Below are 27,219 nucleotides of genomic sequence, written 5' to 3' on the forward strand. Positions count from 1 at the left end.
TGATGCTGGAGACCCGGGGTCGAGTCCCGCGTCGGGCTCCCTGCGTGGAGCCTGCTGCTCCCTCTGCCTGTGTCTCTGCCTCTCTCTCTCTCTATGAATAAATAAATCTTGAAAAAGAAAAAAAAAGTGACCTGAAAAGAAACCAGGAATGCAGCCTAAAGTATATATTGATAAATAGAGCCATGCCCCCCCCCAAGACTACTCTCCCAAGTTAACCTGTTAAATGTGCACATAAAGGGGATCCCTGGGTGGCCCAGCAGTTTAGCGCCTGCCTTTGCCCGGGGCCTTGACCCTGGAGACCCGGGATCGAGTCCCACGCCCGCCTCCTTGCATGGGGCCTGCTTCTCTCTTGGCCTGTGTCTCTGCTTCTCTCTGTGTGTGTCTCTCATGAATAAGATCTTTTTTTAAAGTGTGCACATAAAATACCCATTAACAAATGCTCGTGAATGAAATGACACACAAAGCGTAAGACCTTCCCCGGCCCTCTGCTGGGGAAGAAGGCACACAGCATCGGGTGGCCCTGACCATCAAGCCCCCGCCTTCACCCCACCCCCCAGCCTCACGGGTTACCTGGAAGAGCCCAGGGCAGAAAGGAGGCCTATGGCAATTTCGAGACTCCTGTAGCTTCAGTTTACCTTCCCAGAGCAAAGGGGCCTTCCCCGGGAGGTAGTCCAGCTCCCAAGGTACAAGCCTGATGGGTAGGGAGCCGGGGGATGTTGACTGCTGCCTCAGCCACCTCTCCACCCCCAGGAGCACTCCCCAAACACCAGCGCCTGAAAATATTCATTATCTGCTTTTTGTAAGGTTAGGAAGGTAATATGGATATGTGCCTTTTGTGAAAATAGTTTAACAGTGCAATTAAATAGCAAAAGATCTTCATTTTGAACCAAATTGTTCTTTTGACCAAACTGGGGTATTAACCAACTTGCTTTCAGACCGTTTTACAAAAACTGGGCTCTTTGGCCATATTACTGGAAGCTTAGAAAGTACACTTAGAACATAAAAGTTTATGTTATCCCTCTGTACCCTGTTCCTGTCCAATCATAATCATTTATTCCAAATGGCCTCAGGATTGCTTTCACCAATGGTGAAGTTCAGCATTTTGGTGATTCATAGATATGTTAATTCTCAGTAGTATAATGAAATAAATGACTAATGGGTCGTGTCCTGGGTAGGGTTTCCAAGAGAAACAGACCCAATAGGATAGAAAGGGAAGAAGAGGAAGAGATTGAGATTTTGAGGTATTGCATCACATGCTTGTATGGGTGGAAAGTTCCAGAAATCTGTAGGGGAGGCTGAAAGGCTAAGAATTCAGGTTAAGAGTTGATGTTACAGTCTTGAATCTGAATTCTACAGGACAGCAAGCTGGCAACCCAGGCAGAGTTTCTATGTTGCAATCTGGAAAATCCTTTCTTGTTTGGGAAACCTCAGGCTTTGCTCTTAAGGCCTTCAACTGATTGGACGAGGCCCACCAAAATTAGGAAGGGCAGTTTGGTTTACTCAATGTCTGTTGATTTAAATGTTAATTACATCTAAAAAGTACCTCACAACAATACCTAGACTGGTGTTTGACCATACAACTGGGTGCCCACACAGTGTGCCCATGAGCCTAGCCAAGTTGATATATAAGATCAACTATCACCCGTCCTCTTTCACAACAGAGAACACTGTTTTAGATTCCCTGATATTAATATTTAGCATATTTCTCAAAGTCATAGTTCTTGGGCTTCTTGGACCCTGACAGTTCCTTAGTGATCCTTTTCATAAATTGAAATCAATTATCTTGAGTATTATCAAAGAATTACATAGAATCTGAAAACAAGGACTTTAGCAATCACTTAGTCTAGTGTTTCTTAATCTGTTTCCAATCTTGAACAACTTTGAGAGCCTGATGGATGCTGTCTTCTGAGAATATGCTTATATACACAAAATTTGTCATATAATTTCAAGTGTTGGGTATGGGATAGTCTAAACATAAAGATTTCAGGTTAAAATTCCTGGACGGACTATTGCCTGGGAGAGGGTTGGCAACAAAGGGATACTGTGCTTCTTCCATGTTCATTGTTCTGTGCTGACATCTCTTATCCTGCTTTGCTCTCAGGGTAAGGAGCATGTGGGCTCTGAGGCACAGGGCTCACAAAATCTGAAGGTCCCTTTGTTAGCAGATGAGTCCATTGTTCTTGATTCAGAGGCCACTGCTGCTCTGAGCTCCATCACCTGGTGGCCTTGGTCTTCATATGGCTCCTCACATTCTGGCTTGGCCTCAGAAGTGGCTCGTGAGGCTGCTCTCCCAGGCTTTTCCTCAGCACTGCCACTCCTTATACTTTTTTCTCTTATAGTAGAGCCCAGGATTACAAATCATTGTACTAACCTTGCACACTCTCAAGAACTTGGATCCAATTCCAGTTCCACTAGATCAGAAAGTACACCTGGGCCACCACACGCTATAGGGAAATGAATGGTGCTTCAGGGCTGAACCCAGAAACCTCAAGGCCTTCCCACCTCCAAGAAAACTAGTCACGGGCCCTCCCTGCTAGGGTGACCAGCTGTCCCAGTTTGCCATAGACTGGGGAGTCTCTTAAAACACAGGATTTGAAATGCTAAAACCAGGATAGTCCTCACTATTCAGAGGCTCTTGGGATCCACAGGTGATTTTCTTCTTTTTTTTTTTAATATAATCCTTTTTTAAAGATTTTATCTATTTATTCATGAGACACACACACACACACACACACACACACACACACACACATAGAGGCGGAGACACAGGCAGAGGGAGAAGCAGGCTCCATGTAGGGAGCCCGATGAGGGACTCAATCCTGGGACTCCTGGATCACACCCCAAGCCAAAGGTAGACACTCAACTGCTGAGCCACCCAGGCGTCCCGACACAGGTGATTTTCCTTGGGACCCTGGCTACCTCATGTGTAGGTAGGTGTCAGCCATCACTTCTAGACGTGAGCTCCTTGAGTACAGAGATGGGGACTTAGTCTTCCTTTTTTTCCCCTCCAAGACACACAAAGTAATGGCTCAATGACTGAATGAACAAACAAATAAATTAGTATGTTCAAGTCCCTGTCAGATTCATCTGTGTGACTTGGCCACAAGACACATAGAGTTAGGAGCCCTTCCTAGTCCCCACATGAATCTGGGTATGTTGTCATAGGCCCACCAGTGCGGACCTCCTATTGTGTAAAGGTGTGGAGTTGTGCTGGCAGCCCCAAGTCTGCTACCTAGAACCAAGCTCTGGATACCCACATGAATATCGAGCCACCTCCTTTTTTAACCCTTATTTTATGAGCTCTGCCTAATTTATATTAGACTCCTGCCTCAGTTTCCTGATCTGTATTCACTCCTGATTGTCCGGAGCCCTAGCCCAAACACCACCATACAGTTAATGAAGCTTACGCTTCACGTCCCTCATTTGCATGAGTAGGGACTGCCAAGATCCTAAGATGAGCCGTAACAAACTTTTCAGAGTTTCCTGCTTTACAGGATTTGCAAAAGTGAATCATTTTTGTGTTTGTTTTGTGTGTGTGTTTTGTTTTGCTTTTTCATTTTTGTATTTTTTTTTCTTTAAGTAGGCTCCCCAAATTATGCAAGCTTCAGATCCCACAAACTATAATCTTCTTGACTTTGTATAGTGAGAGCTCAGGAATTCCCTCTTTCTCAATGCCTGGACTCACTCTTCTGGACCCCGTGTGGTGGTCCAGAATGCTGCCACGCACCCACTTTAAGTACCACAACCCCGACTTGCTGATCTGAGCCCCCTGAACACTGATGGCTGAGATCAAGTCTGCCCTCCGTACACAGCCTGAGTGATCATGGTGGTAAACACTGGCACCCCTCCTTGGAGCCATATTAATCAAGCCCTGCCCATACCTCACCAGTGTTAGCTGAAGTCCTTGCCTGTCTTGCTGTTAAAGCCCATTCACACTCGGAAGCAGTCAAACCAGAAGGAATGAGAACCAAGAACTTCAAATTCTTGGGCCTTATGCCCATCAAGATCTGAAAGTAAAAGAGCACTTTGGACCCCACCAAAATCAAGGGGAGAATTGGGAATTGAAAGGAAGAATAGCAGGACGCCTGGGTGACTCAGTGGTTGAGGGTCGGCCTTTGGCTCAGGGCTTGATCCCGGGGTCCTGGGATTGAGTCCCACATCGGGCTCCCTGCCTGGAGCCTATTTCTCCCTCTGCCTATGTCTCTGCCTCTGTGTGTGTGTCTTTCATGAATAAATAAATAAAATCTTAAAAAAAAAAAAAAAGGAAGGAAGAATAACTACACTAAAAAAAAAAAGCCAGACTGGAGGAAGTTGCTTCAGAACCCAAACAAACAAACAAAATCTTAGTTACATGCTTCCCAGAAAACAAAGAACAAAAGAACATGTGGATTTTCTATCAGAAAGAAAGAAGCCACATGAGTAACTGCTATGCCAATCACTGCAATTATACGTACAGTCCTTCAGATTCTCTCACTTATATACATATCTTTTTAATTTTTATTTTATTATTTATGATAGTCACAGAGAGAGAGGCAGAAACATAGACAGAGGGAGAAGCAGGCTCCATGCACCGGGAGCCCGACGTGGGATTCGATCCCGGGTCTCCAGGATCACGCCCTGGGCCAAAGGCAGGCGCCAAACCGCTGCGCCACCCAGGGATCCCAGATTCTCTCACTTAATTCTCTCCAGAAGCCACTGAGGGTCACTGTGTGGTTGCAGTTAGTCTTGGTGAAAGCAGGTTTCCCCCCACATAGGGACTCTTCAGTGCATCTGAAACATCAGCTATTTCCAGAGGTCAGCAGTGAGAACTTATCCTCCCCCTGATGCTTCTGTATAAACCCTACAGCTTCCTTGCCATCTTGTGTGGAAGCCGCCTTCTTTTTATTTTTCTTTAAAGATTTTATCTATTTATTCACTAGAGACCCATAGAAAGGGATAGAGACACAGGCAGAAGGAGAAAGAAGCAGGCTCCCTCTGGGGAGCCTGAGGTGGGACTCGATCCCAGGACCCTGGGATCACTCCCTGAGCCAAAGGCAGACGCTCAACCACTGAGCCACCCAGGTGCCCCTGGAAGCCTCCTTCAAGCCTTCAGAGAGGGAACCTGAGGGGACCCTGCAGAAACAATAGCCTCTTTTCATGGTGGAGCTGCTGGGAGTCTTAGAAAGGGTTACCATCTGATCTAAAGGAAACCGTGGTCACACCTGTCATACTTGCCCAGGTATCTGCCTGTCTCCATGCCCTTCAGAAGCATCCCGTGTCAGAAACATGAGCAGACCCATTCCTCCATCTCTTAGATTCTCCCCACCTGAAGTGTATTAAGTGACAGGAAATCTTTTCATTCACTCACTTATCTGTGTGTGTGGTGGGAAGGGAAGGAGCCATATAATGCACAGGCTTATGACATGCTTTTTATATTTATGACCACCCAGAGGCTGGAGAGTTCTAAAGAGAGAGCATTGCTTAATTCCCCCCTTTTTTTTTCAAGTGCATGAGGGTTTATTAGCAAGCTCAAGCTTGGGTCCAAGTATACCCGACACAGCAGAGCAGGGACTTGGACCCCCCCCCCTTTTTTTTTAAAAAGATTTTATTTATTTGAGAGAATGAGAGTGAGAGAGAGCATGAGCGGGGAGTGGGGGGTGGGGGGGTGGGGGAAGGGTAGAGGGAAAGGAAGAAGCAGACCCCCCACTGAGCAGGGAGCTTGCCATGAGGCTTGATCCCAGGACCCTGGGATCACTGAGCCACCCAGGCCCCCTAACAGGAATATTCTGTCTCCCTTCCTGATCTCAATCATCCTGTTTCACTCATGGTCAGAAGCCTTTTATTCAACTATGGACATCATCAAATCTCAAGTGAATGAGTTCTGTGAGTTAAGATTAAAACCCCAGTAGAGGGGGATCCCTGGGTGGTGCAGCAGTTTAGCGCCTGCCTTTGGCCCAGGGCGCGATCCTGGAGACCCGGAATCGAGTCCCACGTCAGGCTCCCTGCATGGAGCCTGCTTCTCCCTCTGCCTGTGTCTCTGCCTCTCTCTCTCTCTCACTGTGTGCCTATCATAAATAAATTTTTTAAAAAATTTAAAAAAAAATAAAAAAAAACCCCAGTAGAGAATAGCTAAAAGCTTTTTTACATTTATAGATTCATTTTTTAAAAAATTTTTAAAAGATTTTATTTATTTATTCATGAGAGACACAGAAAGAGAGAGAGGCAGAGACACAGGCAGAGGGAGAAACAGGCTCCATGCAGGGAGCCTGGTGTGGGACTCGATCCCGGGTCTTCAGGATCACAGGCTGAAGGCGGTGCTGAACCACTGAGCCACTGGGGCTGCCCTACATTTATAGATTCAAATAAAACGTTGTTTTTTGAGGAAAAATTCAGAATTTTTGTAGAAGGCAGTGAAAAATCCAAAGTAAAGAATGGTGCTACAGAAGAAAATGTGGAAAACGAGCCATTACTACTAAATTTTCAATAATAAAGACCTCTATCTCTGCCTTTTGGCTAAGAGGCCAAAATAAAGAAGCAAACTTCTTTTCACATATTGCTTAGCCACTGTCATTATTTTCTTCCCTAATACCATCAGATTCTCATTTTCTTAAGCCAGATTTATTGAGTTATACAGTTCTATGAATTTTGATGTATACATCTATGTAACCACCATCCCCATTGATATAGAAAATATTTCTATTACCCCGAAAGTCCCTTTTGCACACAGTACTCTGAATCCTTTATATGACCATAAAGTGATATCATCTGCAAATATAACTCAGAATTCTTAAATTTAGCAGATTGATTTCAGTCATTTTAATTTTGAGAGAGAGAGAGAAAAGGACCATGGGCAGGGGGGGAGGTGCAGAGAGAGAAGCAGGGTTGTGAGATTCGATCCCAGGACCCTGGGATCATGACCTGAGCCGAAGGCAGGAGCTTAACCAACTGAGTCACCCAGGCACCCTGATTCCAGTCATTTAATATACAGCCCATCTCAGGAAAAAATTATAGGTTCCAGACTGACTTTAAATGTCAATCCTATGACACATGGGGAAGATGTGTTGACCTAAGGGTTTCCACCAAATATTGCACTTATGTAAAGCTAAGCATAAGAACATACAATTCTTGGTTCACTTATATGACTTGAGTAAATCCAAATTACTTGATATGATTGTTAACAATAAGGACAGTTTAGTAGGCATGTTTATATTTTATCCTGTCAAGGAAGGAAAAAAAAACCTACTTTGGAATATAGTTACTACAACCCAGAGGGTATTATGCTAAGTGAAATAAGTCAGAGAAAGACAGATACCGTATGATTTCACTCATATGTGGAATCTAAAAAACAAACAAATAAGCAAACAAACAGCAGAGTCAGACCTACAAATACAGGGAACACACTGGTGCTTGCCTGAGAAGAGGGAGGTACAAGATGGATAAAATGGATAAATGGGAGGTACAGCCTTCCAGGTATGGAATGAAAAAGTCACAGGAATAAAAGGTACAGTTGAGGGAATGTAGTCAGTGATACTGAAATAGCGTTGCATGATGACAGATGGTAGCTATACTTTAAGTGAGTGTAGCATAACGTATGGAGTTGTTGAATCACTATGCTGTACACCTGAAACTAATGTAACATCATGTGTCACCATACTCGAAAGAAAGAAAGAAAGAAAGAAAGAAGAAAGAAAGAAAGAAAGAAAGAAAGAAAGAAAGAAAGAAAGAAAGAAAGAAAAAAACAGTTACTACAGGTTATATTGCACGAATTGGAGCTCTGGAATGTTACGTGTTAGTACTATAAAGTAGCTGAAACTTAGAATAAAATCTAATTCAGAACACATTGGAAAGAAAATAGAAATAAGGAACCATAAACAATAAACACTAGATTTTAAATTAACTGAAAAAAAAGTAGTCAAGTCTCATTATTATGTTCTGTAAAGTTGTCACCAACACTGAGTTAGCATACACCGAACCATTTCTCCTAGAGGCAATACAGAGTTGGGATCCTATAGCCTCTGGTCACATTTCTGTCAACAGATCAAGACATAACCTTGTTTTCTGTGTTTCTCTTTAAAGACATCTTAAGGGCAGCCTGGGTGGCCCAGCGGTTTAGCACCGCCTTCGGCCTGGGGTGTGATCCTGGAGACCCAAGATCAAGTCCCACGTCGGGCTCCCTGCATGGAGCCTGCTTCTCCCTCTGCCTGTATCTCTGCCTCTGTGTGTGGTGTGTGTGTGTGTGTGTGTGTGTGTGTGATGAATAAATAAATAAAAATTTTTTTAAAAAGACCTCTTAATATATATTGTTAACTATTAACTATTGAACTCACAGCCAAAGCACTATAATTATGCCTAAATGAAGCTTCTCTAACACCTGTATTCTCTCTGTAGGCCATATGACGGCCTTCTTAGGCTTAGGAACACTGCAGAACATTTTAGTACACACTTATGAGCCGTTTTAAACACAAAACCACCAACACAGGTGAAAAGGGTGGCACCAAATAGTAAAAAGAACATCTGTTTACAATATAAGAGCTGAAACAGGAAGGCAGAAGAATGTCATCTTATTCGAGTTCAGGTGTCTGAACTCTGTACATCTGTCTCTGTCCCTGTCCCTCACTCTTTTAAGTCTTTATATATATATTTGACTTAAAAAATTATTTTGACACAGTTTCAGACTTACAAAAAAGTGGCAAGGTAGCACAAAGAACTGGTACATGGAATTCCACCCTGATTTACCAAACATTAATATTTTACCACATTTAGTTAATCTTTTTCTATTTACCTATTTACCTGTACGTCTTCCTAACCCAATTGAAAGTAAGTTGCAGGCATGATGCTCATGTGGTTCTAAATACCTGTGTCAGAATTTTCCAAAAAATCCCTTATTCTCTTACATAATCATCATGCACAATACTATTAGCTAATCTAGAGATCTTATTCAGATTTCACCAGTTGTCACAATAGTGTCCCTTACAGAAAAAGAAAATCCCGGATCATGTGTTGCAATCAGTTGTCAAGTTTTTGTTTTGTTTTAAAGATTTTATCTATCTATCTATCTATCTATCTATCTATTTATTTATTTATTTAAAACACAGAGAGAGAGGCAGAGACATAGGTAGAGGGAGAAGCAGGCTCCCTGCAGGATGTCGATGGGGGTGACTTGATCCCAGGACTCCAGGATTATGCCCTGAGCCAAACGCAGATGCTCAACCACTGAGCCACCCAGGTGTCCGGTTGTCATGTTTTTATAGTCTCCTTTTATTTGGAACCATTGTTCAATCTTTCTTTGTCTTTAGTAACATCAACTTTTTTTAAAAAAAGATTGTATTTACTTGAGAGAGAGTGTGAGCGAGCAAGAGAGAAGGAGCAGAGGGAGGGGCAGAGGGAAAGGTAGAAGCGGACTCCCTGCTGAGCAGGGAGCCCCACGTGGGGCCCATCCTGGGACTCTGGGATCATGACCTGAATGGAAGGCAGATGGCCAACCAACTGAGCCACCCAGGAGCCCCGTGACGTTGACACTTTTGAAGAGTATAGGCCAGTTATTTTTATGGAATGTCTTTTATTTTGAGTTCTCTGATGCTTCCCCATGATTAGATTCAGGTTATGTACTTTGGGTCAGAGTAGCATTGAAGTAATGTTGTGCTCTTCTCAGCAGGGCTGGGACTAGAGTAAGCCAAGGGGTAGGTTCTCAGTATACAGAATTAGGAGATGTTTCTTCTCAGCTCCCTGCAAGTACAGGATTAGCCCTAGGTGCCTAGCTTGCCTCTCTCTACTCCCAGCCCTGTTTCTCAATGCATTGCCTTAGGAGAGACATGGTATTGTTGGTCCCACCTGATGCCCGATGGATGCAATATTAAGGTGATGTCAGCCTGATTTCCTCATTGTGCAGTTACTTTATTTTTTTTTGTAATCAAGAAGTGTCCTGTGGTGCGATACTCTGAGGTTATGTAAATATCTTACCACTTCTCAAACTTTTGTCCAATAATTTTTATCTTTTATTTTTAAAAATATTTTATTTATTTGAGAGAGAAACAGAGAGAACACAAACCAGGGGTAGAGGCAGAGAGAGAAGTAAGCTCTCCACTGAGCAGGGAGCCCGATGTGGGACTTGATCCCAGGACCATGAGATCATATCCTGAGCCAAAGGCAGGTGCCACCCAGGTGGCCCATTGTCCAATAATTTTAGCATCGATTGATGACTCTTGCCTTAATTATTAAGGTGGTTGCCAATTTTTCCCCCATCATTCTATGTTTATTAGTTGCCTTTCCATGGTAAGGAAAATGATCCCTTCTTCCCATTTGTTTATATAAAAGTAGACTTGTGGATCCTTATTATAACCAGATTCTTATTATAATTATTTGGAGGATTGAATCATCCCAGATTTGGCCAGTGGGAGCCTCTTCAAGCTAGCCCATCTGTCCTTCCCATGGGTCTCTGTTATTATGCATGAATTTCTTCCTTACTTTCCTGACACAACAATATGTTCCAGAACCATCTTAGATCTACTGTACCCCCAGTTCTCAAATTAGCCATTTCTCCAAGATGCTCTGGTTCCTTTAAGTGGAGAGTAACACTTAAAAACCAAAATTGGGGACACCTGGGTGGCTCAGTGGTTGAGTGTCTGCCTTTGGCTCAGGTGATCCCGGAGTCCCAGATGGGGTCCTGCATGGAGTTCCCCACAGGGAACCTGCTTCTCCCTCTGCCTGTGTCTCTGCCTCTGTGTCTCTCATTAATAAATAAATAAAATCTTTACCAATTAAAAAAAAAGAATTAAAAAAATACAACCAAAAAAAAATTTAAAAAAATTAAAAAATAAAAAAATACAACCAAAATCTCGGGGCACCTGAGTGGCTCAGTCAGGCGTCTGCCTTCAGTTCTGGTCATGATCCCAGAGTCCTGGGATCCAGCCCTGCCACAGGCTCCCTGCTTGACAGGAAGTCTGCTTCTCTATCTCTCCCTGTGTGTGTACTTGCACACTCTCTCTCTCTAGTTCTCACTCTCTCTCGAATAAATAAATAAAATCTTAAAACAAAATAAAATAAAACCTAAGATCTGGGATGTCTCGGTGGCTCAGTTGGTTAAGCATCCAACTCTTGATTTAGGGCTCAGTTACGATCTCAGGGTTTGAGATCGAGCCCCGAGTCAGACTCCACCCTGGGCGTGGAGCCTGCTTAAGATTCTCTCTCCCTCTCCCTCTGCCCTGTCCCTCCACCTCTCCCTCTCTAAAAACAAACAAACTCCAAATTCTGTGTGCTAGATTAGCTAATTGCTACTGGAGTATCACTGCTTCTAGGTCCAAACTTAGTTGGTAAAGCAGCAACAGGGTTTGAGAGGATTAACTCTCAATTTTGAAAGAAGTTCTACTGTGGGTAGTAGAATGTCCTCAAATGGCATCACAGAGAAATTGCAAATTTAAGAATTGCCACAGCCCCCCAACCTTCAGCACCCCCCACCTTGGCCAGTGAGCAGCCATCAACATGGAGACAAGATCTTCCATCAGCAAAAAGATGATGACTCACTGAAAGCTCAGATAATGATTAGCATTTTTCAGCAATAAAGTATTTTTTAATTAAGGTCTGTACATTGTCTTAGACGTAATATTATTGCACACCTAACCGACTACAGGATAGCGTAAGCATAATTTGCATGTGCACAGGAAAAACAGAACACTTATTTGGCTTGCTTTACCGTGATGTTCATTTTATTGCGGTGATCTGGAACCAAACTTGTAATATCTCCAAGGAGTGGCTGTGTTTTCAACATACTTGCCTCAAGTGTCTTTCCGAGTGCTCTATTACCTCTACATCCTGGAGCTCAAATGCTCCCACTTACCATGTAGACTCTCTCACACTTCCACTGGTACATTGTCTTCTGTGATTTGTTAGCCCTTTAATTGTGCATTGATATTTGGTGAGGTTCTCTTCAGTGGAAAGTCTTTCTGTTGTGGGTTAGGGAAGCACTCCTACAAAGCAGTTGCAAGTTTGCCCCTGCCAGGTCCTAAAATATTTCATCAGCTGCAGATAAGCTGCTGTGCTAATTTCTCCAGTTGGAGTTCCCACCACGTATGCGCTTGCTGGTGGGTGGCACACTGTCAAGGTGTCCCTTAGCAGCAGTGACTACAACAGGCCAAGGTCAGCTTGCCACACTTCCATATATTCAGCCTCTGTGAAGAAAGAGCCACATAGATTCAGGCACAACAAGCAGCATGAGCTTCATGGACACATTGGTTCTTCCTCCCCGTGAGGCCCAATGCTGTGCACTCAGTGAGTCTGTGTCACAACTGAGAGGCTCCGAGCTTGGGAACACCCCCAGTGCTTTGAAGGGGCTGCTGGCAGACATGCCCAACCTTTGTTCCTGAGGACAACATTATCTTTAAATCATCATTAGGAAATGAATCTGCCCTCTGATGCAAAGGGAGATAGGATCTCTAGTTCCCAGGGCGATCTGCTGTGCAGGCATTCCTAAAATGTGCAAGGTAGGATAAAAGTCGTCACAAGACATGTAGAAATGACATGAACAATTATCTCCCAACACAAAGGTCTCAGTAGCCTATAGGTGACTTTCTCTACTCATAGCAGCAATTCACCACTCTAACCTTTAGTCAGCTGAGAATTGCTTCTCTTGGTGTCAAGCGTGACCGTATACAAAATAATTTTTGGTTGCTGTTGGTAAGTATTAGCCAGAATTTCTATTGATGTGACTGGGAGTGGAAGTAGACAGAGCTTCTCCATCCACTCAGTGCTTCTTACTTACCAATATCAGTTATTAAGTGTCTATTCCCTGGCTGAAGCTGTCCCCAGTATAAATAGCAACCGAACTTGCCACTATTTGCCAATGTCTACTTAATATTTCCAGTGTTGGACTCCTGCCTCAAGGGTCTAACCTGACTCTGATATAGCAGAAAACATACCACAAATAAAAAACCATAGAACAAATCCAGACGGAAAGATACTCCGCTTAACAACTGGCCTGGACCTCAAAAATATTAATGTTGTGAGAGATAGGAAAAGAAAAAAAGCTGAGGATTTCATTTAGATGAAGGTAGATTAAAGAGAAAATTAAAATTTTTGAAATTAAATTCAATGCATAATCCTAATTGGATCTCAGATTGGGGAGGGAAAAAAGTTCGGGGAATTTGAGTATGTATGACCTATGTATTAGTTGTACAATCGTATTCAGGTTAAAATTCCTTATTGTGGTAATTTGTGTTTTTGTGGGAGAATGTCCTTGATCCCAGGAGAAACATGTTTAAGAATTTTGAGGTAAAGCATCAGAAAGGGAGAAATAATAAAGGTGGCAAAAATGTCAACAGCTGGTAATCCTGGATGATGAGTGTGTGGATGTTTATTATACAAGCCTTGCAACTTTCCTGTGGGTTAGAAAGTTTTTAAAATGAGGAGTTGGGGGGAAAGGCTCAACGCAGTAGTCCTTTCATCGTGAGGCCCCTCCTGATAGATTTGAACACTCTATTTGCTGTATGTCACAAGGCCTTATAGAAGCTTCTATCGAGGCACGTATTCAGTTAATCTTATGCACCTACTCCTTTCCCTGGGTAGAGACCCTCCTGAGTGCAGGGACTCGGGTTATTTCATCTCTGCATTATGAGCACCAACTATATAGCAGGGTCAATTAAATGCTTGTTGAATAGACTGAAGAAGGAGCAACAATCTCTGAATTTAGCCAAACACTTCTGGAAACCATTCCCATTTTCAGACCTAGACAGCAAGCTCACAGAGTTGACTTCCTACCGTGAGGGGCTGTTGGGACTGACATTTTTATAACACCACCACTTTGGCTCCTCAAACAACCTAAATGTGTCACTGTGAGCTTCCTCTCCCAGACTGAGTACCAAAATGCTAAATGAAACAAGGGTTCATTCTGATTCCTGAGATCAAAATCTTCAGGATGAGAGGAGCACATTTATTCTGGCCCTGCTTCTTATCTCTAAAGCAGTTCTGCAGATAAATTTTCCTTAAAACCAAAGAACCTCTTTTTAAAAAAGAGCTTTCAGTATAAAGCCTAGTCACACTCACTTTCTTAGATTAAATAAATGTTATCCTTGTTCTGTGTTTTCTATCTACTTATTGAGCACTTGAAAAAGTTGAGTTGGCTGCTTTGGCCTCTTTTTCCATTTAGAGAAACTGTGGTTCCCAATTGGGTTGAATTCAACTAGTACTTACTAAGAGTTAGTTTTTGTTTGTTCCCGGACTCATGAGTGTTTACAATTTGGTGTATATATGAAAGGTAAAATCCCTCAGCTGCTCATGTTGGCTATGACTTTCCTAGTTATGATACAGTTTGCCTAATGTAGGGCAAAAAAACTGCCTAGAACTATATCGGCCAAAGGCCTCTTCTTACATTTTTAGTAGTATTAAACTTTAGTTTTCTTACAATAGTTTGACAAACTTTTGCCCACAATTAAAATATTGTTTTGGAGGGTTAATGATACTCATCACTTTTCCATCGTGTTTAACATCTCTGGTTACAAGAACAGGGTTTTGTTTTTGCTTTGTTTTGTTTTTAAGAACAGGGTTTTGCCACCTTTTGTGACAACAGGATTTGAAGACTTGAATTTCAGCTTCATTTAATGCCTCCTCATCAGGATATCCAGTTCTTCTCTGAAACCTAGAATAGAGTCATCTGAAAAGTTGGTCCTTTTATGTAAACGATGCATGTATTTTGTTTCACCATGTTTTTAAAAACATCACCGTGAGGGGCACCTGGGTGGCTCATTGATTTAAGTATCTGACTCTTGATTTCAGCTCAGGTCATGATCTTGGTGGTGAGGGTGGGGTGGGATCAGGCCCCTTATAGGGCTCTGTGCTCAGTGGGGAATCTACTTGGGATTCTTTCTCTCTCTCTCCCTCTGTCCCTCCCTCCTCCTGCAATACTCTCTCTCTAAAAATAAATAAATATTCAAAGATGTCACCCGTGGGAATGAACAAAACTTAATCTCCTTTTAAAATAAAACCACAAAGGGCACTCGGGTATCTCTAGGTTAAGCAACCAAATCTTGGCTTTGGTCAGGTCATGATCTCATGGTCACGGGATCAAGCCCCATATCTGTCTGTGCGCTCAGTGGGGAGTCTGCTAGAGATTCTCTCTCCCTCCCTCTCTCTCTGCCCTTCCCTCCACTTATGCTCTTTCCCTATCTCTCTCTCTCTCTCCTTCTCTAAAGTAAATAAACAAATCTTTAAAACAATAAATTAAAATCACAAATACTGAAAATAAGAGGAAATTAATTGGAAAAAGAAGGTTGCTTTCTGGAATTAAAAAACCACATGCAAAAAACCACACAATCCATTTTAAGAATAGGCAAAGGACTTGAGTAGACATCTTTCAAAAAGGAGATATATAAAGCAGATGAAGAATCATAAAGCTCAGCATCATTAAGTCATGAGGGAAATGCAAATCAAAACAACATGGGTGGTCATAATTTTTTAAAAATGGAAAATCCCAAGTGTTGGTGAAGATATAGAGAAGTTGGAAACTTCATCCATTGGTGGGAGAAATGCAAGATGGGGCAGCCACTTTACAAAACAGTTTGGCAATTCCTCTGTAAGTTAAATATCAGCCAGCAGTTGCCCTCCTAACTACATAATCTAAAGAAGTGAAAACAAGTTTGCAAAAAAAAACCTTGTACATGAATGTTCGTGGCAGCACTCCTAGTAACAGCCAAAAGGTGGAAACAGTGCAAATGTCCAATAAATGGTTGAATGAATAACAAAATGTGGCATATCCATACAATGGAGTAATATTCAGTTATAACAAGGAATGAAGAAGTATTGATACATGTTACAACATGGATGAAACTTGACCACTTTGCCAAGTGAGAGGAGTCTGATCCACAGAACTGCTGTAATGTGACATTTCCCAAGTACTGTCTTGAGCCAGTTTTGAAGTCATGGTTATAATTTTCATTTCCCTTGCCCCTTTGTGGGTAGTTTGCTAAGAAGATTCCACCCTAACTACTTCCCTTGTGGGCTCTAACACTCCCGGGTTTTGACACATGCATTTCCAATGGCTAAACGTGCCCAGATACCTAACACCCAGGGGTGGCCTCTTTTTGCTTGGAGCCACAGAATTATTCAAAATATTCCATTTTCTTTCCATATTTTGGCTGTTGTTAGTAATGCTGCTGTGAACATTAGGGTGCATGTGCCCTTTCGAATCAGTACGTTTGTATCCTTTGGGTAAATCCCTAGTAGTGCAATTGCTGGGTCACAGGATAGCTCTATTTTTAGCTTTTTGAGGAACCTCCATATGGTTCTTCAGAATAACTGTACCAATTTGCATTCCCACCCACTGTGTAAGAGAGTTCTTTCTCTACATCCTCACCAACATGTATTGTTTCCTGTGTTGTACATTTTAGCCATTTTGACAGGTGTGACATGATATCTACCGTGGTTTTGATTTACATTTCCCTGGTGATGAGGGACTTTGAGCATCTTTTCATGTATCTGTTAGCCATCTGGATGTCTTTGGAAAAGTTTTTATTCATGTCTTCTGCCCATTTCTTTATGGATTATTTGGGGTTTTTTTGGTGCTGAGTTTGATAAGTTCTTAATAGATTTTGGATACTAGCCCTTTATCTGATATGTCATTTGCAAATGTTTTCTCCCATTCCATTGGTTGCCTTCTAGTTTTATTGATTGTTTTCTTCACTGTGCAGAAGCTTTTTATCTTGATAGAGTCCTAATAATTCATTTTTGCTTTTGTTCCTTTTGCCTCCAGAGATGTGTCTAGTAAGAAGTTGCTACAGCTGACGTCAAAGAGGTTGCTGCATCGACTGATAAATGGATAAAGAAGATATAGTATGTATAGTCAATGGACTATTACTCAGCCATCAAAAAGAATGAAACTTTGCCATTTGCAACAATGTGGATGGAGCTAGAGTGTATTATGTTAAGCAAAACAAGTCAGAGAAAGATAAATACCATGTGACCTCACTCATATGTGGAATTTAAGAAACAAAACAGATGAACATAGGGAATGGGGGAAAAAAGAGACTGGGAGGCAAACCATAAGAGACTCTTGGCTATAGAGAACAAACTGAAGGCTGATGGAGGGAGGTGAGTGAGGAATGGGCTAGATGGGTGATGGGTATTAAGTAGGGCACTTGTTTTGATGAGCACTGGGTGTTGTATTAAGTGGTGAACCACTAAATTCTACTTCTGAAAATATTACACTCTATGTTAGCTAACTACAAGGTAAATAAAAATTGATACCAAAAAATACTCAATTCTCTGGAAGCCCACAAAACCTTACTAACCCCACCCTGCTTGTCACACATAAACTGCCTCCTAGAGTTCCAACTTGTTCCCTTGTCCCCTGTGTGGCCCGGTGAGGCAGTATTGCTCATTTGGAGCTGTAAATAACAAACATTCTGTCTTTCATCTATCCAGAGTGTTCTTATGTCCTGTCATCCAAGGAATCTATAATTATACCTAATATCATATAGTTGTAATCGACCACATATTGCATTATTCTACTTACATGAAATACCCAGAATAAGAAAATCCACAGAAACAAAAATCAGACTTGTGGTTGCCAAGGGCTAGTAGGAAGGAGAATGAGAAGTGACAAGTTGGGGGTTTCCATTTGGGGTAGTGAGGAAGTTCTGCAACTAGCTAGTGGTGATGAGCACACAACATCATGAATGTACTTAGTACCACTGTATTGTACGCTTTAAAACTGCTAACAAGGTAAATTTTGTTATGTGAACTTTACCACAGTAAAACACCACCACAACCACCACCAGCAATAACAAAACCACAGGAAATAAATAAATAAATAAATAAACAAATAAATAAATAAATAAAATAAAGACAGGGTCTAAAAAAGAGAGAGGAGGCTGTATGTACATGTTTTAAAGTATCCTGATTTCCTGTGAGTTTTGTCAACTTCTCTAAGTGTGGGTAACCTATTTTTTTATGTAAAAATAGACTGCCTTCGGTTGTATTAAATGCATTTGTCAAAAATAAGTAATACTTGACATACTAACAGAATGGCTACAATAAAGACTACCAGGATAAATGGTGGGCCTGTGGACAGACTAAAAAGCTCATATGTTGGTGGTGGAGAGTGTAGGATGGTACAACCACTTTGAAAATAGTCCAACGGTTGCTTATGAAACTAAACATATGCATATCCTATGACCCACAAATTCCATTCTTAGGTATTTAGCCAAGATAAATGAAAACAAATGTCTACAGAAAGACTTGTATAAGGACATCCAGAGCAGGATTATTCATAAGAGCCCCAAACTGGAAATAGCCCAGCTGTTCATCAGTTGGAGGATAAATCACATGCTATGTTCTTTACACAACAGACCACTATTCAGAAATAAAGAGAAACATACCATTGATGCACACAACATGAATGAATTCTGAAACATTATATTGAGTAAAAGAAAACTTGCATAAAGTAGGCATCACTGTATTTTCTCATGGACGTAAAGCACTAGAAATGGTAAAATTAATTTTTTTGTGAACACATTTCAAAACAATGGTTGCCTTTTAGTGGTTGTAGTTGAGATTTATTGGGAGAGGGTATGAGAGAATTTTCTGTTTGTGATGTTTGTGTTCTGTGTCTTGTAATGATTTAGTTTGTACACGTGCAGATATTTGCTGGAACTTAAGGAATTGAACACAAGATTTGTACATTTCATTTTATGTAAATTTTACCTCTAAAGAAACAAAAAGAACCACTAAAATATTGAATTAATGGAGCACCTGGGCGGCTCAGTCGGTTAAGTATCTGATTTTTTTTTTCAAAGATTTTATTTATTTATTCATGAGAGACACAAAGAGAGAGAGGCAGAGACACAGGCAGAGGGAGAAGCAGGCTCCTCTCAGGGAGCCTGACGTGGGACTTGATCCCAGACCCCAGGATCATTCCCTGAGCCAAAGGCAGACGCTCCACCGCTGAGCCACCCAGGGATCCCCAGTGTCCCTGGCATCTGATTCTTGATTTTGGCTCAGGTTTTGATCTTAGGGTCATGGGATCAAACTCCACATCAGCTCCATGCTCAATGTGGAGTCTGCTTAAAAGCTAAAAATTCTCTCTTTCCTTCTACGTCTGCTCCTTCCCCCCACTCTCCATATATATAATATAATTAATAGTATAGTATATATAATAATTATGTTCCTCTCCTTCTGCCCCTTCCCTGTCTAAAAATATATAATATAGTTAATAGTATATAATATATAAATGATAATGTCATATATTATTATATAATATATATGATAAATGACATGCATGCTGAATGCTGAAATGTTTCAGGGCAAGTATACCGATGTCTGCAACTTACTTCAAAAAGCAAATAAAAGTAAGAAGGATTTTTGAGTGGAGAGATGGCTAGATGGCTAGATATTTCATAGAGTAGGAATAGGAAAATATCAAGGGTAGAATTTAGGTGGTGTGTTTATGGATATTAACGGAAGTAATTTTTCCCCCTTTTATGTATGGGAAATTTCTACATTAAAATATAGGGAAGGGGGATCCCTGGGTGGCTCAGCGGTTTAGCACCTGCCTTCGGCCCAGGGCATGATCCTGGAGTCCTGGGAGCGAGTCCCACATTAGGCTCCCGGCATGGAGCCTGCTTCTCCCTCTGCCTGTGTCTCTGCCTCTCTCTCTCTCTCTCTCTCTCTCTCTCTCTCTGTGTCTCTCATGAATAAATGAATAAAATCTTTAATATACATATATATGGGAAAATAAATAACAAACAATAAAGTATACATCATCAAACCTATCCTTTGTATTGTTTGGGGCCTTAAAACTTTGCAAGGAAACTGGACAGATATTATTTAAAACAGGCCAACTGCCTCAAATTTAGGAAACTTTTTCTTTGTCTAAAAATCTCCATGTGCACCAGCACCAGCAACAAAGCTTCTTTGTCCATCCTGACTGTGCTCATTTTTGACAGCTGGGCCAAACGTTGGGCGCCAAAGGCTTACAAGCTTCTTAGTATCAATTACCAAGCTCTAATAGCCAATTACAGTGTGAGCAGATGAAACCCTGTAATTTGGGAGAATGAATTCTTTATTGCCTGAGAGCAACCACTCCGCAATGTCAGTCTCAATTGCCCTTCCCCGCTAATATCCAACTGTGGTTTTCTTGGTTTGTGTTTTTCCTTCCTCCTACCCTTTCACCCACTGCTGTCTGTATCTTTCTTGAGAAAAGAGCACAGAGTCCTGAACAGCTGCTTACTCACTGTGCAAGAGTGTTGTACAATAGCAGGTAATTTGCGGCGTATAAATAAGGAAAGATTTTTGGAATGGAAGTGAGGAGATCTGACCTCTCGACCTGTCTCTGTTGCTACATAGGCGCTTGACCTTGGGCAAGTCACTTAACTCCTCTGAGCCTCATGTAATGAATCCTTACGATGGAGGAAGCAGGCTGAGAGGTTCTTCAAGGTAAATTCCAGCCCTCAGCCTCTGGTGCCAAATTTTTAAAGTACGAATCCCTATTTGAGTCCTGATTTGATTATCATACAACATTTCTCAATATTGTGACATTTCTTGAATTAGCCTTGACATTTTATTGGTTTTTATTCTGATCAAAGTCAAACATGCATGTAGTTCATAGAGTCAAATACTCAACATGGCTTATTATGAAACAGCAGCAGCTCATCCATCCCCATGTTTGTCCCTCCTCAGAAGCACTTTTTTTTTTTTTAGAGATTTTATTTATTTATTCTTGAGAGACACAAAAAGAGAGAGAGGCAGAGACACAGGCAGAGGGAGAAGCAGGCCCCATGCAGGAGCCCCGACGTGGGACTTGATCCCGGGTCTCCAGGATCACACCCTGGGCTGAAGGCGGCACTAAACCACTGAGCCACCAAGGCTGCCCCAGAAGCACTTTCTCAAAAAAAATTTTTTTTGAACCTGCACAAAAGCTGAAAGCAATACTTAGATATTTATACCTGAATCATCCTCACCTGAAGGGCTACTGTTGACTTCTTACCACACTGCCTCCATCTTTTCCTAGACTTCCTCCATGCCAGACCATCTGAAAGTGGGGGGTAGAGATAGGACATTTTATTCCTAAATACTTCCATGTACATCTTCCCAGATTAAAAACATCTCCTAAATAACTACATCGTTGCTAAACCCGAGAAAACACTGACACTAATTCAATGTCACCCATACTCACAGAGGCCCCTTGTTCCACAAAATGTCTCATCAATCTTTTTTTCCTAACCTAGATCTAGTCAAGGTTCACACATTAGTTTTGAGTATTAGGTTTCTTAAATCTCCCCCAGTATCCCCTGCCCCCAACCTCCCTTGGAAGAGATGAGGCCAGTTGTCTGGACCAGATCCGTTCCATTAACCCAGATTTGTTTGACTGTTTCTGTGTATTGAAGTCAGGAGAGGCATTTTTGGCAAGAATACCAAATGGGAGATGTTATGTCCTTCCCCTTGCATCACAGCAAGAAACATAGAATTATCAATCCCCTCCTGCTCTTGGCAACTAGGGCTTCTCCCACAGTGCGAAAGAATTCCTTTTGTATGAAACCCTTCATAAGCCAAAATGATGTAAAGTGAAGAGGCAGTTACCATTAACTACATGGCAGAAAGTTTGTGCATTCCCAGCACCCCCCCCCCCCCACCAAATAACCTTTCTTAGGCTTTTCTGATACCTTAGGACACACCTTGCTGATGGATGCACAAAGTACATGGAGCAAAGCACAAACGCTCACAGACACAGGTCAAAGCTGCGGCGGCTTGATGCTGAGATGCTGAGTGTAGGTCCCAGGGAAGGAGGGGGGTGGGCCCTCTTGCCGCTCCCCGGGGGGCTGCCTGCAACACAAGCACTGAATGCGAGTTTTAGCTTTTAGCCTTTCTTCATAAAAGGGAACAACCTCTTTGGATTTCTTTTAGTGAGCAAAAGCAGGTACTAACTAGTTCTTTCGTGAAAGCAAAGTGGCAAAATGTGAACTTTCAAAAAGCGAGGATACCTGTATGGCCAAGCTTGACCATTGCCGATAGTGACCACTGAACTCCACACTGTGACGGTACCCTCGCCCCTTTGTACTTCATAAGTCATCGTGGAGTGATACTTTGAGCTTCATTTATAGATTTTGAATCTCTGCATTGTTCTTGAGGTAGAGGTTTCACTAGTCAAATGTACCATTTTCCACCTACGGACCATGAGACCGTAGGGTGTTAGGACTGACAAGAAAGTGAGAGATCTTCTTCAATTGCTTTGTTGTTTTATTGCATTTTATTTTAGGCAGTCACATTAAATCATCTCTTTGTATTTTCTTTCCGTGAGTAACATACCTTTTTTTTCCCCCCCAGCTTTGGGCATGATCTATTGACTTTCACCATGGAAGAGTACACACACATTTCCATCCACCACCACCACCACCACCACCACCACCACCACCACCACCACCATCACCACCACCACACATGTGCATCCTTTCCATCTTCCTCATACAGTTGTAACATGATTTTGTTGGGATTACTATTTCATGTTTCCATTATTATAAACATTAAAAAAATCCACAGTTGACCCAATGTGTCGATACTATGCTTTATATCTTCTGTTTACCTGTCCAAATTCACTCTCCATCCTTCCTTCAGCCCTGTGTCTCAGAGGCTGATATGCACAGACTCTATCAAAGGGCACCCTTGGGCTATGGTTACTCAGTTAAGTTGGACCAATAGAAGGCATTAGCACGGTATCGGAGGAAGGACAAAATGAGGGCCTAGTATTTGTTTCCTAGCTCCCTCCCTTTTACTAGGTAGTCTTGGGTTTGTTGCAGCTTCTACAATAGGCCACAGTTCTTGTCAAGTAAACACCCTCCATAGGATGGTCTCCTTGGGACCAAGGAATTGCATCTTCTTCTTGCCTCTTCAGGCCTAGAGTAGTAATATTTCCTATATTGTTATTAGTCTTTTTAGTTTTCTTAAGTCTGCTTATACCTAAAAACTATTAGTCTATTAAACTCTCTTGAATTATGCCATCTATTTCTTTTGCTGGACATATATTACTTTCTTTTTCTGTAAAACTGTTCTATTTTCTCTGGAATTAATATGTGAGCTGACCTTTCCACTTGAACTTATTAATTCAACCCAAATACCTCTTATAGTTTTCTAAATCTCCTCTGAAAATGTTCAGAAACATCAGAAATTTTCTCAAAATTCATTTTCTTAAAGACTTTCTTTACTGGGTCAGAAATTTTCTCAAAATTCATTTTCTTAAAGACATTCTTTTCTGGAACTCCCTAACTTTTTCTAGTTATGCTGATTGGCCTCTAGGCCTGGTGGTAGCTTTCAAATCGGGATTTCCCTTTCTATCACTGTGGAAATTATCTTCTCACATGAACTGAAAACTCTTTCCATTTGGTTTAAATCTTCAATCTTGACTTACATTCTCACTTTGTTACTGCATATCCTTCAGTAGTTTCTTGAGAAGACATACTTAGGAAGTAAACTGTTTGCGACTTTTATCTTAAAATGTCTTTATCCTAAAATTTTATTGCTACTTGGCTGGGAATAGAATTCTGTGTTAGAAATTATTTCCTTTCAGTATTTTGAAGCCAGTGCCCCATTATTCTCTACCTTCTGGCATTGCTCTAGAGAAGCCTTAAGTCATTATTGTTCCTACTCCTTTATGTATAATCTTTTTTTCTTGGAAACTTTAAAAAACTTTTGGCCTTTGTGTCCAAAAATGTCATGATAATGGACCCTTGTATATTTGTATTTATTGCTGGGTGCTTGAGGAAAACTTCAATCTGAGGAAATCTCAGAGAAGACATTAATCTGAAATGGTTGCTAGGAGTTGGAAGGAGGAGGAAATAGGGAGTTACTAATCGATAAATGTAACATTTCACTTAAATTTTAAAACTCTGCTGTACAATATTGCACCCATAGTAACAATACTGAGTTGTATACTTAAAAACTTAAAAAGAGGAGTAATCTTATGTTGTGTTGTCACAATAAAATAAAATAAAATGTCTTTTTCACAACACATGGTAAGGTAAATGACAGAATGATAAAAAGTACTTGGTCCATGAACAGTACTTTTTTTTTTTTTAGGGCTTGGAGTGGTCCAAGACTAGAAGTAGGAAAAATGAGGGACCATTCCAATAGGCTGAATGTGAGAGGAAGTGGACTTGTATTAAGGCAGTAATGAGGATGGCAAGAAGAGGGCAGATTCAGATGACAATGCACCAGGACTTGAGAACCAACTGTGGCAGGAGAGGAATCAAAAATGACTCATGTGATTGTGATCTATATTTTTTTGCTAGTAGTAAGTGTAGAAATGCCACATGATGACATTAAAGCAAAAGAAAAAAAAAATCTTCCTTTTCACTTAGTGGCCCTAAAGAAATGTAATTGGGAAAGCATCATCTGAAACCCCAGAGATACCAGTGAAGACTCTCCTGGTATTTGATTAGGCTATTGAAGTGGGGAAAGTGATTTGTGTGTGTTGAATTCAGAAAAGATTTATTATTTAGTAATGATGGACTTCTGCCTTAAAAAAAAAAAAAGCAAAAGTCACAAAACCTGAATTAATAGTTTGTCTCACAGCTGATACTGCAACGTGTACAGATCCTGGCATTTAAGCTCCTGTGCTCCTTGCCATGGGCACCTGCACTGGTCTGATGCTGCTAATTCAGGCTTTGTGTCCTCTTCTGTGCCAAGTCCTCTCACAAGGACATTCTGATTTTGCTCTGTAATGGTTTTTCCTTTCCAGAGAGGAACAGACAAAGACAATGACTGTGACTAACATCTCCGTTCTTAACCAAGGACCAGTGTGCACTCATTGCCCAGAAAAGGGAAGATATTGTTTTGCAGTGAAGGGGAAAGAGCAAAATTTCCTGCCAAAAGTCCTTCGTTGCCTGGAAATCATGTCAGCTTACCTTTTAATGTTCTGATTAAAGAAGAGAGAAAGGAAATTGCTCTTTAGGGTCCTGAATGAGGTAGGAGAGTTGTTTTATAAACACACAGTCATTTCTATATGAAGGGAACAAGTCTGCATGCTGGCTGAGCCCTCATTGCTCTTCCCCCTTCTTTAGAGTTCTTCCCTGAAAACCTGAATTTCCTGGCAGTGCCTGGCACATAGTAGGCCCTCAACTAATACATGTGGAACATATTTTGAAGTATGTCCTTCAAGCACTGCCCTTCTGCACTGCCAGCCCCTCTAAATCTACCCCTGGTTCCTGCTGGCATGTCCTCTAGTAATTTCTTGCCCTCTACTAGAAAGCTGTCCTCCTCAGCACTCCATCACCTCTTGCTTTCTTTGCAGAATACTTCTGCCTACATGTTACAGGCCTGATAACCTGAATCACTGGAGTGGGGACATATTCCTGGAACAAACGTAACTGAAGAATCCCCACAGACAAAACTGCAACCAGAATGCTGTATACTTAAGTTTTGCTGCAAGTTATTAAAACCAGTTTTGAGAGGGGAGGGGCAAAGGGAGAGGAAGAGAGAGAATCCCAAGCAGGCTCCATGCCCAGCATGGAGCCCGATGCAGGGCTCGATCTCACAACCCTGAGATCATGACCTGAGCCAAAAATCAAGAGTTCGATACTTAACCAGCAGAGCTCCAGGTGCTGGAGAATGCTCTCTTTTTAAGGTATCATTGTATTCATTCATTTTTGGCCACATTCCATAAAAAAAATGTCAGACACAGAGGGACATAAAACTTGGCAACTTTGTACCTAGAGATCTCATTCATCTTTTCAGGCTGTTCAACTACACAGTTAATCACAATAAGGATCTTGACCACCAATTCCTATAGAGATAGACTTACTGTTTTGTACAGTAGTTACTGCCACTCGGTGCTGCAAACAGCTGGCTCAGGGCTGTTGCTCCACAGATTTGAGTTGGATAGGGAAGGACATTGATCCACTTGGGGAAGCTATCCACCGCGATGGCTTCCTTGAAGTCCATCAGGATTCTCGATGGCACTCTTGCTGCCTCCCTCTAAAAAAGCAAGGACTCAGGACAGTTTGCTTTGGTAGTCCAATATGTATTCCATCTTCTTATAGTCTTTTCAACCCTAGGTACAATTCTAGACCATTCTGAGTGATTTCTTCAGTCAAGTAGTCTTGTGTGTTCTGCACGATTGGTCACTCTTCCATTAAAACATATCCTTTCCAGGATGGAGACCTCTGCGGACATCTGACAAACTGGATTCCACAGGTAGCTTTACCACTGCTCCCTATTCATCCAGTTAGGGATAGTGTTGGTCATTCGACAACCTAAGCAGAGCAGGTGACTTAGCAAGGTGCTGCAGGGAGCTCTTCTACCATTAAAATTCCTGTGGATGGATAGATGGATGGATATGTAATAAAGCAAGTAAAATGTTAATGGTAGAACCTAGGTGGATGTATAATATTTTAAACTTCACTATTTTTAAATAAAAATTTTGTAATGAAATGTTGAAAACAAGAAACAAAATTCCCTTAAAGGTGTCTGGTACTGAGGTTCAGAACACTAGCTCTTAATCTGCCAAGTTTTTAGAGAAGCAGGTAACCTAGGAAGGGGAATAGCAGTGAGTGGTGGAGCAGGTTAAGCCTCAGAGATATTTGTTCAGGGAAAAAGTCAAACTCAGGAATAATGCATAAAGCACGATGCCACTTATATGAAATAAAAACAAAAAACAGATGTAAGTAGTTATACGTTCAGATAGTGTATGGGTATCAAAAAAGACTAGAAGGATACACACCACACTCTTACAGGAATTACCCTTAGAAGGTGAACTGAAAGATTGTACTCTTACCTGTCATGCTTAAAAATTTTGTAGGAAAGGTAGCCAAGTATAATTAAAATTTAATTTAAAAAGAGAAGGCTGGAACACAGGTTTGGGGATTCAACTGATTTCTTTTGAATTCCAGCTCAATTACATACTATACTATACTATCTTTGGACAGGTTAACCTCTTTGTGTCTTAATTTCCTTATTTGTTAAGTGATTAAGTACCATTTCAATATAATTATTGTTTTGAGGATGAAAGTGTTATGTAAAGTGACTGGTACCTGGTGGACACCTCCTAAGTAGGAACCGTTATTAGTACTGTGCCTTGAGTAGAACTTCAGGGCTATGTTCATGGGAGACACAGTAAGTGACTTGTACCTGTGAGTAATACAAACTGTAAAGCCCTGCAACCGACACAGTGGAGTAATGCTCAGCCTTGGGCATATATGGGATTTCTCCATCAATTTGTGTCCAGTTGTCTTTTGCAGAACATGTGTTCTAAGATAATAAGCAGAGTAC

At 41.4% G+C, this 27,219-nt stretch overlaps 1 long non-coding RNA gene across 1 annotated transcript; it reads right to left on the minus strand.

Annotated features, from left to right (window-relative positions):
- Positions 1-11,513: 11,513 nt before the first annotated feature.
- Positions 11,514-26,263, minus strand: LOC140594464 (uncharacterized). Its single transcript, XR_011995291.1, has 4 exons — positions 25,754-26,263; positions 21,624-22,124; positions 20,922-20,992; positions 11,514-12,143 (listed from the first exon to the last, which is right to left on the minus strand). It is a non-coding gene; the product is annotated as an uncharacterized lncRNA (long non-coding RNA).
- Between the last annotated feature and the right edge of the window lie 956 nt (positions 26,264-27,219).

Source organism: Vulpes vulpes, chromosome 11 (genome assembly GCF_048418805.1).
Source record: "Vulpes vulpes isolate BD-2025 chromosome 11, VulVul3, whole genome shotgun sequence".
Classification (NCBI taxonomy): domain Eukaryota; kingdom Metazoa; phylum Chordata; class Mammalia; order Carnivora; family Canidae; genus Vulpes; species Vulpes vulpes.